Source organism: Lissotriton helveticus, chromosome 4_1, assembly GCF_964261635.1.
Source record: "Lissotriton helveticus chromosome 4_1, aLisHel1.1, whole genome shotgun sequence".
Taxonomy (NCBI): domain Eukaryota; kingdom Metazoa; phylum Chordata; class Amphibia; order Caudata; family Salamandridae; genus Lissotriton; species Lissotriton helveticus.
This window is the reverse complement of record NC_136063.1, coordinates 98259590-98271930: the sequence shown is the minus strand read 5'-3', so window position 1 is coordinate 98271930 and position 12341 is coordinate 98259590.

Sequence of the window (12341 nt, the reverse complement as noted above, 5' to 3'; positions counted from 1 at the left end):
AAGAAAAATAATTGTAGGAGCTCTTCTCCCGTGGGTAGATGTTGATTTCTTCACCGCAGATCAAGACAGGTGTCACTACACTATGCAGGGCTGATCCCCCTCCCTTGTCATATCGGCGTTCCGTTTCCACTACCCGGGGCGGTTGCTCAACCTGTCTCTCTCAAAAACTGTAGACTCTTTCCTCGGTCTCAAGTTGTATCGCGTTGCTCCAGAAGTCGTCTGGTCCGGGAAGAACTCTGCAGATTCGTCAGGTGATGCAGCAGGGCCTTTCTCCGTGGTCAAGATCTCTCGATGATCAGTCAGCATAGCAGGTTCCACCAAAGTCGACGATACCTTCCGACAATGAGTGCTATGCACCCAATTTTTCTTGTTGGTCACTCGAACTGCTGTTCTCGTAGCAAGGAGCACTTGTTCTGGCCCACGCCATCTCAGCTCCAAACTGCTTGACCTCTCGAACGCCTTGACCATCACTAGGTCACCAGGACGGAGCTCATGGCCTTCACCTGTAGATCTGTCAGGAAGTGCTTCTCGAACCTGTTGATGAATAGAAACCAAACTGTCAGTTGACTGTGCCAAATAGTCACTCATCAAGACACAAGGTACATCATACACAGAACTCAGTTTCGGAACTCCCCAAATATTCATGGGTCGTCCAAATACCACTTCATATGGGGTGAGACCCGTCCTAGAATGTGGTACTGATCTGATGGACAACAATACCAATGGCAATGCGTCTGGCCAAGTCAAATGCGTAGAAGCTTGAATTTTCGCAATTTTCAGCTTCAGAGTAGCATTATACCTTTCCACCAATCCTGCTGATTGTGGATGGAACATTGCATGGAACTTCTGTTTAATTCCTAATCCCTTCAAGACATATTTGATAACTTCCCCAACAAAATGAGGTCGTTATCATTCCATAAAAGTCTGCAAACACCAAATCTCGGGAAAAACTCCTTCAGTAGCACCTTAGCAGTAGTAATAGCAGTATTATCCTTTGTGGGGTATGCCTCGATCCATTTACTGAAAGCACAGACCACCACTAAAACATACTTCAAGTTATTACAACGCTCAAGCTGAATGTAGTCCATTTGCAGGACTTCAAAAGATGCAGTTGGTGTAGCAAAACCTCCAGATGGAACTCGCGTCCCCTTTCCAGGATTATATTGTAAACAGATCAAGCAGGACTGTACTACTCTCTTAGCTGCGCCAGCAATTTCTGGATGCTCCCAAACTTGCGTAAGCATTTTCGTTTTTGCAGAAGCTCCAACATGTGCTAGCCCATGTACCATCTGAACCATAGGCTGTACTAAAGCTATAGGCAGCTTCCATTTATCCATCTGCTTATTCCTCCAACAACCTTCGTCATCTAACTCTCCTTCTTTAGACCATTGTTCACGTTCTTTATCAGAGGCTGTCATCTGTATCTCTCGTACTTCCTGCCTAGCATCATGCCATCTCTCAGCTTGTGACTTCACTACATACATAGGAGTAGTATTTCTTCTCATCGCAGTTTCACGTGCCACGTGGTCTGCAAAAGCATTTCCTTGTCCAATCTTATCTGTCACTTTCTTATGCGCGCTACACTTCACTATGGCTATTTTCTTCGGGCATGTCAATGCAATCAAAAGATTATGCACTAATTCTCCGTGCATTATTTGCATTCCGTGAGATGTAAGAAAGCCTCTTTCCTTCCAGAGCAGGCCAAAATCGTGCGCTACTCCAAAAGCATAGCGGCTATCTGTGTAAATGTTCACACATAAATCAGTACTAAGCTCACATGCTCGTGTCAAAGCTATCAATTCAGCTGCTTGAGCCGATTTCTGTGGTATGGGAGCTGTCTCCACTATTGTTTCAAGCGTGGTAATTGCATATGCGGCTGAGGTCGTACCATCTGGTAATTTCAAACAAGACCCATCAACCCATAGTTCACCATCCACATCTGGAAGGGGCGTATCTTGCAAATCAATACGACCCTTTGTCTGTTCCTCAGTCAAGAATATACAGTCATGCGTTTCCTGTGACTGAGGCTGAGTCACTGGATACGGCAACAAAGTAGCTGGGTTCAAAGTTGCACATCTCTTCAATGTAATGTGAGGAGCTAGCAATGCCAGTTCATATCCTGTAAGACGAGCGCTTGTTAAGTGCTGCGCCTTTGTCTGATTCAAAAGGGCATCAACCGCATGGGGTACCAACACTAACAGCTTATGTGACAAAACTATTCCCTCACTCTGTCGTATTGACACAGCTGTTGCTGCAACTGAGCGAAAACACCCAGGTAATTCTCTAGCAACTGGATCAAGAACCGCTGAAAAATAAGCACACGGACGTTGCTTATCGCTGTGTAACTGCACTAAAACTGGCAATGCACATCCATCTTTCTCATGTACGTAAAGTGTAAAAAGCTTTGTGTAATCTGGTGTGCCTAACACTGGTGCTGAACAAAGGGCTTGTCGTAACTGTCGAAAAGCACTTTCACATTCATCTGTCCATGGAAGAGGTACCGGAGTGTCTTTCGTCAAAAGCGCTAACAGAGGCTTAACAATGTATGAAAATCCCAAGATCCACTGCCTGCAAAAGGAAGTAAGAACCAGAAATGCACGTACTCCTTTCTGTGTGGTAGGAACTGGCGTGTCTAAAATTGCTTGTATACGATCTGATGTCAATGCACATCCCTCCTTAGACAAAAGGTGACCTAAGTAGGTTACCTTTGGTCTACAATATTGCAACTTCTTTCGAGACACTTTGTGATGATGTGAAGCAAGAAAAGAAAGCAACGATAAAGTACAGTTTTCACACTGTTCTGGGGTGTCAGCTGCCAACAAGATGTCATCGACATATTGTATGAGAGCTACACCTTCTGGCAATGCAAAGGAATCAAGTTATCTTTTCAATGCTTGACTGTAAATACTCGGAATCTCAGTATAGCCTTGAGGAACCCTACAAAATCTATACGATCGATTATTCAGAGTGAAACCGAACAAGTATCGGCTAGCAGGATGAATAGGGATCGAAAAGAAAGCGTTTTTCAAGTCTATGACTGAGAATGTAGTGGCAGTCGGGGGAACCAAAGTAAGAAGTGTGGTGATGTCAGAAATCACAGGATACTGCGGTACGACAATGTTGTTTACCTCCCTCAAGTCTATGATAAATCTATAGATTCGTGTGTCAGTATCTCTTTTCAAAATTGGAAGAATCGGGCTGTTGCAAACATTAAATGGGACTTCCTCAACGACCCCAACTTGGATTAAATCATGTACAATTTGTGTGAGTGCTCCTCACCCTCCTGTGAAATCCTATATTGTGGCAAATGAGGTAACACAGCTCCCTCCTTGACACTAATCTGAACTGGTGGATAACCATTTGACCCACATCAGTGTCTGAGGTAGCACACACAAATTCAGGAAGCGAAGCCAATGCAATATCCTCTTTAACAAAACAAATTCTTGCAGGCTCGGAATAGTTATCATTCAAAATGACACGCACTCCTTCAGGAGAACATCGTATTGTGGCTCTGAAATACTTCAGCATGTCAAGACCCACAATATTATCTGGTGTGTTCGGAGAAGGCAAAAATGGACATGGAGCACTAAACTTATCGACATGGAATGCAAGTGGTGTGACAGTGGGCTAAGGGAAGTTGTTCCATCGAAACCTATCGAAGTAATAGTTACGCCAGACAGGGGAGCCCTCGGAACCAATTGTTTAGACAAAGCGCTACGAGTAGCTCCTGTATCAACCAGAAACTGATCATTAGAACCCACGACATGTGCTGTAACATAGGGACCTGTCTGATCTACTGGAACTTCAACTGATTCCTTACCCCATCCTAGGCAATCCTATGCATGAGCAGAATCGTAAAGATCTGCTGAACATAATCAGACATCTGATATTGGTTTCGCCTATCGAAAGTGTTTTGACCATTCTGCGTTCGTACATTAGTATCAAATCGAGCTCGATCATTCATATTTCCCCTAGGCCCTGAAAACCCTGGACGATTCCTCGTTTGTTCCCGTCCCCGCAAATTCTGTTGGGCACGTAACACTGGACAATCAGCCATCCAATGGACCAAACTGCTTACAATACGCACATTGATTTATGGACAGATTCGCACGAGTATAGGGGGCATTGAAAGATCCACATCCACCTCTATCATAACCTCTAGAGGGCGGGCCATAAACCTGGGCCAACATAATTTTCGTTTTCAAATCTTTGGATTTCTTTTCCTCGTTACCTTTCACTTCTAATTTTTGACGCTCATAATATTGAGCCATCTTCAAAACAGATGCCGGAGAGGATGTAGTCCAAGAACTTTCACTAGCTTTTAAGAGGCTGGCTATCCCTGGCAACAGATTCGTAACATATTTATCGACAAACAAATGTCTGCCGGTATCATCCGTCAAAGACTGACCGCTAAAATCATGAAAAGCCTCCTCAAAACACGTAAAGAAATCAGAAACTGATTCATCTGCCTTTTGTTTACACGATGCTAAGACAGTCCAATCAATCTTTTTAGGGGGGATAACTGTTTTAAGTTTAGTTAAGATAGCTGCAAGGAGATCTAATATCAACCGATGTGGTTTTTGAGCGGGCTCTCTATCCACATCAAGTTGTTCTAAGTCCTTCTATTCGCCACCAAAGGTAGCACGGTCATCAATTTTACGAACAGTCCTCCACATATCTGGCGGCAAAATTAACCCAAAAAATAAATCTATATAACATAGAGTCATAGTAGAAGAGTTTAAAGTGCCTTCGACTTCCTCATAAAAAGAGGCTGGATTTTTACGCGGATCGGATAACGCTGCTTTAAGCGCCATTACATCTGCTCTATTCCAAGGAGTGTACACCCAATTATAAATGAAATATCCTTTAGCATTAACAGAATTTTTATCATCCTCATCAGCCGTACCTTTTTCTTAGTGGTTATCATAGCAGCAAATTCAGCTTTCTCAAAAACAGAACAAAAACTAAAAAAAAAAAGAAAAATAATTGTAGGAGCTCTTCTCCCGTGGGTAGATGTTGATTTCTTCACCACAGATCAAGACAGGTGTCACTACACTATGCAGGGCTGATCCCCCTCCCTTGTCATATCGGCGTTCCGTTTCCACTACCCGGGGCGGTTGCTCAACCTGTCTCTCTCAAAAACTGTAGACTCTTTCCTCGGTCTCAAGTTGTATCGCGTTGCTCCAGAAGTCGTCTGGTCCGGGAAGAACTCTGCAGATTCGTCAGGTGATGCAGCAGGGCCTTTCTCCGTGGTCAAGATCTCTCGATGATCAGTCAGCACAGCAGGTTCCACCAAAGTCGACGATACCTTCCGACAATGAGTGCTATGCACCCAATTTTTCTTGTTGGTCACTCGAACTGCTGTTCTCGTAGCAAGGAGCACTTGTTCTGGCCCACGCCATCTCAGCTCCAAACTGCTTGACCTCTCGAACGCCTTGACCATCACTAGGTCACCAGGACGGAGCTCATGGCCTTCACCTGTAGATCTGTCAGGAAGTGCTTCTCGAACCTGTTGATGAATAGAAACCAAACTGTCAGTTGACTGTGCCAAATAGTCACTCATCAAGACACAAGGTACATCATACACAGAACTCAGTTTCGGAACTCCCCAAATATTCATGGGTCGTCCAAATACCACTTCATACGGGGTGAGACCCGTCCTAGAATGTGGTACTGATCTGATGGACAACAATACCAATGGCAATGCGTCTGGCCAAGTCAAATGCGTAGAAGCTTGAATTTTCGCAATTTTCAGCTTCAGAGTAGCATTATACCTTTCCACCAATCCTGCTGATTGTGGATGGAACATTGCATGGAACTTCTGTTTAATTCCTAATCCCTTCAAGACATATTTGATAACTTCCCCAACAAAATGAGGTCGTTATCATTCCATAAAAGTCTGCAAACACCAAATCTCGGGAAAAACTCCTTCAGTAGCACCTTAGCAGTAGTAATAGCAGTATTATCCTTTGTGGGGTATGCCTCGATCCATTTACTGAAAGCACAGACCACCACTAAAACATACTTCAAGTTATTACAACGCTCAAGCTGAATGTAGTCCATTTGCAGGACTTCAAAAGATGCAGTTGGTGTAGCAAAACCTCCAGATGGAACTCGCGTCCCCTTTCCAGGATTATATTGTAAACAGATCAAGCAGGACTGTACTACTCTCTTAGCTGCGCTAGCAATTTCTGGATGCTCCCAAACTTGCGTAAGCATTTTCGTTTTTGCAGAAGCTCCAACATGTGCTAGCCCATGTACCATCTGAACCATAGGCTGTACGAAAGCTATAGGCAGCTTCCATTTATCCATCTGCTTATTCCTCCAACAACCTTCGTCATCTAACTCTCCTTCTTTAGACCATTGTTCACGTTCTTTATCAGAGGCTGTCCTCTGTATCTCTCGTACTTCCTGCCTAGCATCATGCCATCTCTCAGCTTGTGACTTCACTACATACATAGGAGTAGTATTTCTTCTCATCGCAGTTTCACGTGCCACGTGGTCTGCAAAAGCATTTCCTTGTCCAATCTTATCTGTCACTTTCTTATGCGCGCTACACTTCACTATGGCTATTTTCTTCGGGCATGTCAATGCAATCAAAAGATTATGCACTAATTCTCCGTGCATTATTTGCATTCCGTGAGATGTAAGAAAGCCTCTTTCCTTCCAGAGCAGGCCAAAATCGTGCGCTACTCCAAAAGCATAGCGGCTATCTGTGTAAATGTTCACACATAAATCAGTACTAAGCTCACATGCTCGTGTCAAAGCTATCAATTCAGCTGCTTGAGCCGATTTCTGTGGTATGCGAGCTGTCTCCACTATTGTTTCAAGCGTGGTAATTGCATATGCGGCTGAGGTCGTACCATCTGGTAATTTCAAACAAGACCCATCAACCCATAGTTCACCATCCACATCTGGAAGGGGCGTATCTTGCAAATCAATACGACCCTTTGTCTGTTCCTCAGTCAAGAATATACAGTCATGCGTTTCCTGTGACTGAGGCTGAGTCACTGGATACGGCAACAAAGTAGCTGGGTTCAAAGTTGCACATCTCTTCAATGTAATGTGAGGAGCTAGCAATGCCAGTTCATATCCTGTAAGACGAGCGCTTGTTAAGTGCTGCGCCTTTGTCTGATTCAAAAGGGCATCAACCGCATGGGGTACCAACACTAACAGCTTATGTGACAAAACTATTCCCTCACTCTGTCGTATTGACACAGCTGTTGCTGCAACTGAGCGAAAACACCCAGGTAATTCTCTAGCAACTGGATCAAGAACCGCTGAAAAATAAGCACACAGACGTTGCTTATCGCCGTGTAACTGCACTAAAACTGGCAATGCACATCCATCTTTCTCATGTACGTAAAGTGTAAAAAGCTTTGTGTAATCTGGTGTGCCTAACACTGGTGCTGAACAAAGGGCTTGTCGTAACTGTCGAAAAGCACTTTCACATTCATCTGTCCATGGAAGAGGTACCGGAGTGTCTTTCGTCAAAAGCGCTAACAGAGGCTTAACAATGTATGAAAATCCCAAGATCCACTGCCTGCAAAAGGAAGTAAGACCCAGAAATGCACGTACTCCTTTCTGTGTGGTAGGAACTGGCGTGTCTAAAATTGCTTGTATACGATCTGATGTCAATGCACATCCCTCCTTAGACAAAAGGTGACCTAAGTAGGTTACCTTTGGTCTACAATATTGCAACTTCTTTCGAGACACTTTGTGATGATGTGAAGCAAGAAAAGAAAGCAACGATAAAGTACAGTTTTCACACTGTTCTGGGGTGTCAGCTGCCAACAAGATGTCATCGACATATTGTATGAGAGCTACACCTTCTGGCAATGCAAAGGAATCAAGTTATCTTTTCAATGCTTGACTGTAAATACTCGGAATCTCAGTATAGCCTTGAGGAACCCTACAAAATCTATACGATCGATTATTCAGAGTGAAACCGAACAAGTATCGGCTAGCAGGATGAATAGGGATCGAAAAGAAAGCGTTTTTCAAGTCTATGACTGAGAATGTAGTGGCAGTCGGGGGAACCAAAGTAAGAAGTGTGGTGATGTCAGAAATCACAGGATACTGCGGTACGACAATGTTGTTTACCTCCCTCAAGTCTATGATAAATCTATAGACTCGTGTGTCAGTATCTCTATTCAAAATTGGAAGAATCGGGCTGTTGCAAACATTAAATGGGACTTCCTCAACGACCCCAACTTGGATTAAATCATGTACAATTTGTGTGAGTGCTCCTCACCCTCCTGTGAAATCCTATATTGTGGCAAATGAGGTAACACAGCTCCCTCCTTGACACTAATCTGAACTGGTGGATAACCATTTGACCCACATCAGTGTCTGAGGTAGCACACACAAATTCAGGAAGCGAAGCCAATGCAATATCCTCTTTAACAAAACAAATTCTTGCAGGCTCGGAATAGTTATCATTCAAAATGACACGCACTCCTTCAGGAGAACATCGTATTGTGGCTCTGAAATACTTCAGCATGTCAAGACCCACAATATTATCTGGTGTGTTCGGAGAAGGCAAAAATGGACATGTAGCACTAAACTTATCGACATGGAATGCAAGTGGTGTGACAGTGGGCTAAGGGAAGTTGTTCCATCGAAACCTATCGAAGTAATAGTTACGCCAGACAGGGGAGCCCTCGGAACCAATTGTTTAGACAAAGCGCTACGAGTAGCTCCTGTATCAACCAGAAACTGATCATTAGAACCCACGACATGTGCTGTAACATAGGGACCTGTCTGATCTACTGGAACTTCAACTGATTCCTTACCCCATCCTAGGCAATCCTATGCATGAGCAGAATCGTAAAGATCTGCTGAACATAATCAGACATCTGATATTGGTTTCGCCTATCGAAAGTGTTTTGACCATTCTGCGTGCGTACATTAGTATCAAATCGAGCTCGATCATTCATATTTCCCCTAGGCCCTGAAAACCCTGGACGATTCCTCGTTTGTTCCCATCCCCGCAAATTCTGTTGGGCACGTAACACTGGACAATCAGCCATCCAATGGACCAAACTGCTTACAATACGCACATTGATTTATGGACAGATTCGCACGAGTATAGGGGGCATTGAAAGATCCACATCCACCTCTATCATAACCTCTAGAGGGCGGGCCATAAACCTGGGCCAACATAATTTTCGTTTTCAAATCTTTGGATTTCTTTTCCTCGTTACCTTTCGCTTCTAATTCTTGACGCTCATAATATTGAGTGGAAGGGTATGCTCAGATGTGAGTCCCTTGCTCACTGCACCATCAGGATTCAAGCAAGCCGGGCCGAAGACGGCTGTAATGCCAGAAACCGGTCCCCGGAAGCTTGTTTCCTTTCCAGTAAAGAATTGGCTTGGTAGTTTGGTCTGCCCTGTTCCCATGATGCACTGGGCCAGGGTCAGACTAATTTGCATGTAGCCAGGTTCTGAACTGGGATGGTGCAGTGAGCTAAAAAACGGTGATGGATCAAGCCCTGATCTTTTGACTGGGTAGGAGTGTTCTGCTTAATTCAGATACTCTGTCCATCACCACCCCCTTTTGAATCATAATATTGAGCCATCGTCAAAACAGATGCCGGAGAGGATGTAGTCCAAGAACTTTCACTAGCTTTTAAGAGGCTGGCTATCCCTTGCAACAGATTCGTAACATATTTATCGACAAACAAATGTCTGCCGGTATCATCCGTCAAAGACTGACCGCTAAAATCATGAAAAGCCTCCTCAAAACACGTAAAGAAATCAGAAACTGATTCATCTGCCTTTTGTTTACACGATGCTAAGACAGTCCAATCAATCTTTTTAGGGGGTATAACTGTTTTAAGTTTAGTTAAGATAGCTGCAAGGAGATCTAATATCAACCGATGTGGTTTTTGAGCGGGCTCTCTATCCACATCAAGTTGTTCTAAGTCCTTCTATTCGCCACCAAAGGTAGCATGGTCATCAATTTTACGTACAGTCCTCCACATATCTGGCGGCAAAATTAACCCAAAAAATAAATCTATATAACATAGAGTCATAGTAGAAGAGTTTAAAGCGCCTTCGACTTCCTCATAAAAAGAGGCTGGATTTTTACGCGGATCGGATAACGCTGCTTTAAGCGCCATTACATCTGCTCTATTCCAAGGAGTGTACACCCAATTATAAATGAAATATCCTTTAGCATTAACAGAATTTTTATCATCCTCATCACCCGTCCCTTTAGGAGGAACATACAAGGGTGCAGCTTCCCGCATAGGTCTCATTTCGACTGGTATTATCTTATCTGTTACAAAGATAGGAGACTGCGATCCTCCGGACGGATTGGGCTGTGGAGCTTCGTCCGTACTCTTTTTCTGCTCCTTCAGGTGAACCGCATCAGTTCGTAATTTAACCACCCGTCTAATCGTGTCAGGTACCTGAGAAGGAACAAAAAGACCATTACGTAGCTGTCATCTGCTATATCACTAGGTTCTAATACTGGAGAGTATTTTCGAAACAATTCTACAACTTCAGTAGCAAATGTCTCAGTGAAATATATCTGCTCCTTTTCCGACCATCCCTGTATACTTGCTAAAAGATCGGGAGCAGAAGCAGTACTACGTAATGCTTTACGAGCAGCTTGTCTAATTTCGGCTGAACGTTCAGCAGTCAACATGGATCGAGTGTCCCGCGCTTTTTGTTGCTCTGTGTCAGAATCCCCTTCGTCTTCGGTCGGAGCGGACGGAACGGCATACGGAGGTGGAGGTCGATCTAATAACAAAAAATCATCTTGCGGTTTCTTAAGGACAGGATAGAGGGGCTGTCGGACAGGATATTGGCCAGATACCTGCAACCTATGTTCTTTCTCCTCTCTCTCTTTTAACTCTTTCACTTCTTTCTTTCTCAACTCCAGCGCTTTCTCATACACATTCTTTCGCTGTTCTTTCTCAATCAACGCTTGCTCACGCTTCTCTTGCTGCCGTACTTCTTTTTCCCACATACGCACGCATTCAAACATGTCACGTCTAGACCTTCGCTCAAACATACATCGCCCCACGTACTCAATCTTTCGTGCATCAAATGACCCATTCAGTGGCCACCGTAACTCAGGATCCTATCTGGTATATTTGTACCATAACGTGCTGTACATTATGGCAGAAAGACCAAATTTTACATACATAGTTCTATTAGGCGTCCCCTCTGGGGGAGCCGGTTGCGATTCCTCAAGTCGTAGACTGGTACCATGACAAAAGCAGCACAACCTTCGAAGTGCGCTAAAAACAGGCATGCCAGAAATAATGCAAAATATGCAGTATTATACACCAAGTGGCACTTAAGGTACTGTAAGTACGTTGTGCCGTTCAAATCAAATAGTTGAAGAAAAATCTTCACATTGCCTGCCTATATGTGTTGCAAAACATATATTCATAAACATATCAAGATTTCAAATACCAAGTAGACTAGTCCTTTCCAAATACAAATATGCCACAGTAAGTATTCCTAAAACTACCTTACCATACAATGGCATCCAAACCCATAGCAAGTACCGTAAAATGGCTCTTACCGATCATAGGGTGTCCAGGTTCCAACTGCCAAGTTCTAAATTCGACCAAACGGTCACTGCACGGCGAACCAACAGAAGAGATCTCAGTCGAGGACCGGCGCCGCCTGGATGGTCAGATCGGAAAGAAGGGAAGAATCGCCTCGGGTGCCAAGACTCGGGTTTTCTCTGGCAGTGAACGCGTCCTCAGCGAGGTTCCGAACCTTCGTCACGACCAATCCTTCGGGCATCCGAGTCGCCGATGAGCCCACGTGTCGGGCGCCAATTTGTCGTACAGGCCTCACGTCACGGCCAGACCCGCTAGTGCAAGGGGTTCGCCCTTCTGTGCGCGAAGTCCTCAGACCCAATTGAAAGAAGTTGGCACAGAAACTGGAAGTAGAAAGCATAACATTTATTACACCTCATGAGGTGGTGCTACAGTTCAAACAGTACCCTTCGGTATTGCAAGAAGTAGCACCACGAGTTAAGAACGCATGGTTAATTTATGCCCACACAGGGGCTCAGAAGAAGGCGGTACAAGGCACAACAGCACATTTTATGTACATATGAGGTAATGTCGAGAAGCACAATCGATCAGTGGGAGGAGCTAACAGTTGTGGAAAATAGAATTTTATCGTTATATATGTCCCATTATACACCCTCTCTTCCACGTCCCGAGCTCATCGTGACGGTAACTAGTAAATTCGGTCACATTAACGTAAGGTTGCACGCAAACACATCTCTTCCTCAAACTGCAACTGCACATTCTTATGGTCAAGCCGAGAAACGAGCCCCCGTTGTAACCACCCCCGCTCATGGTCAGA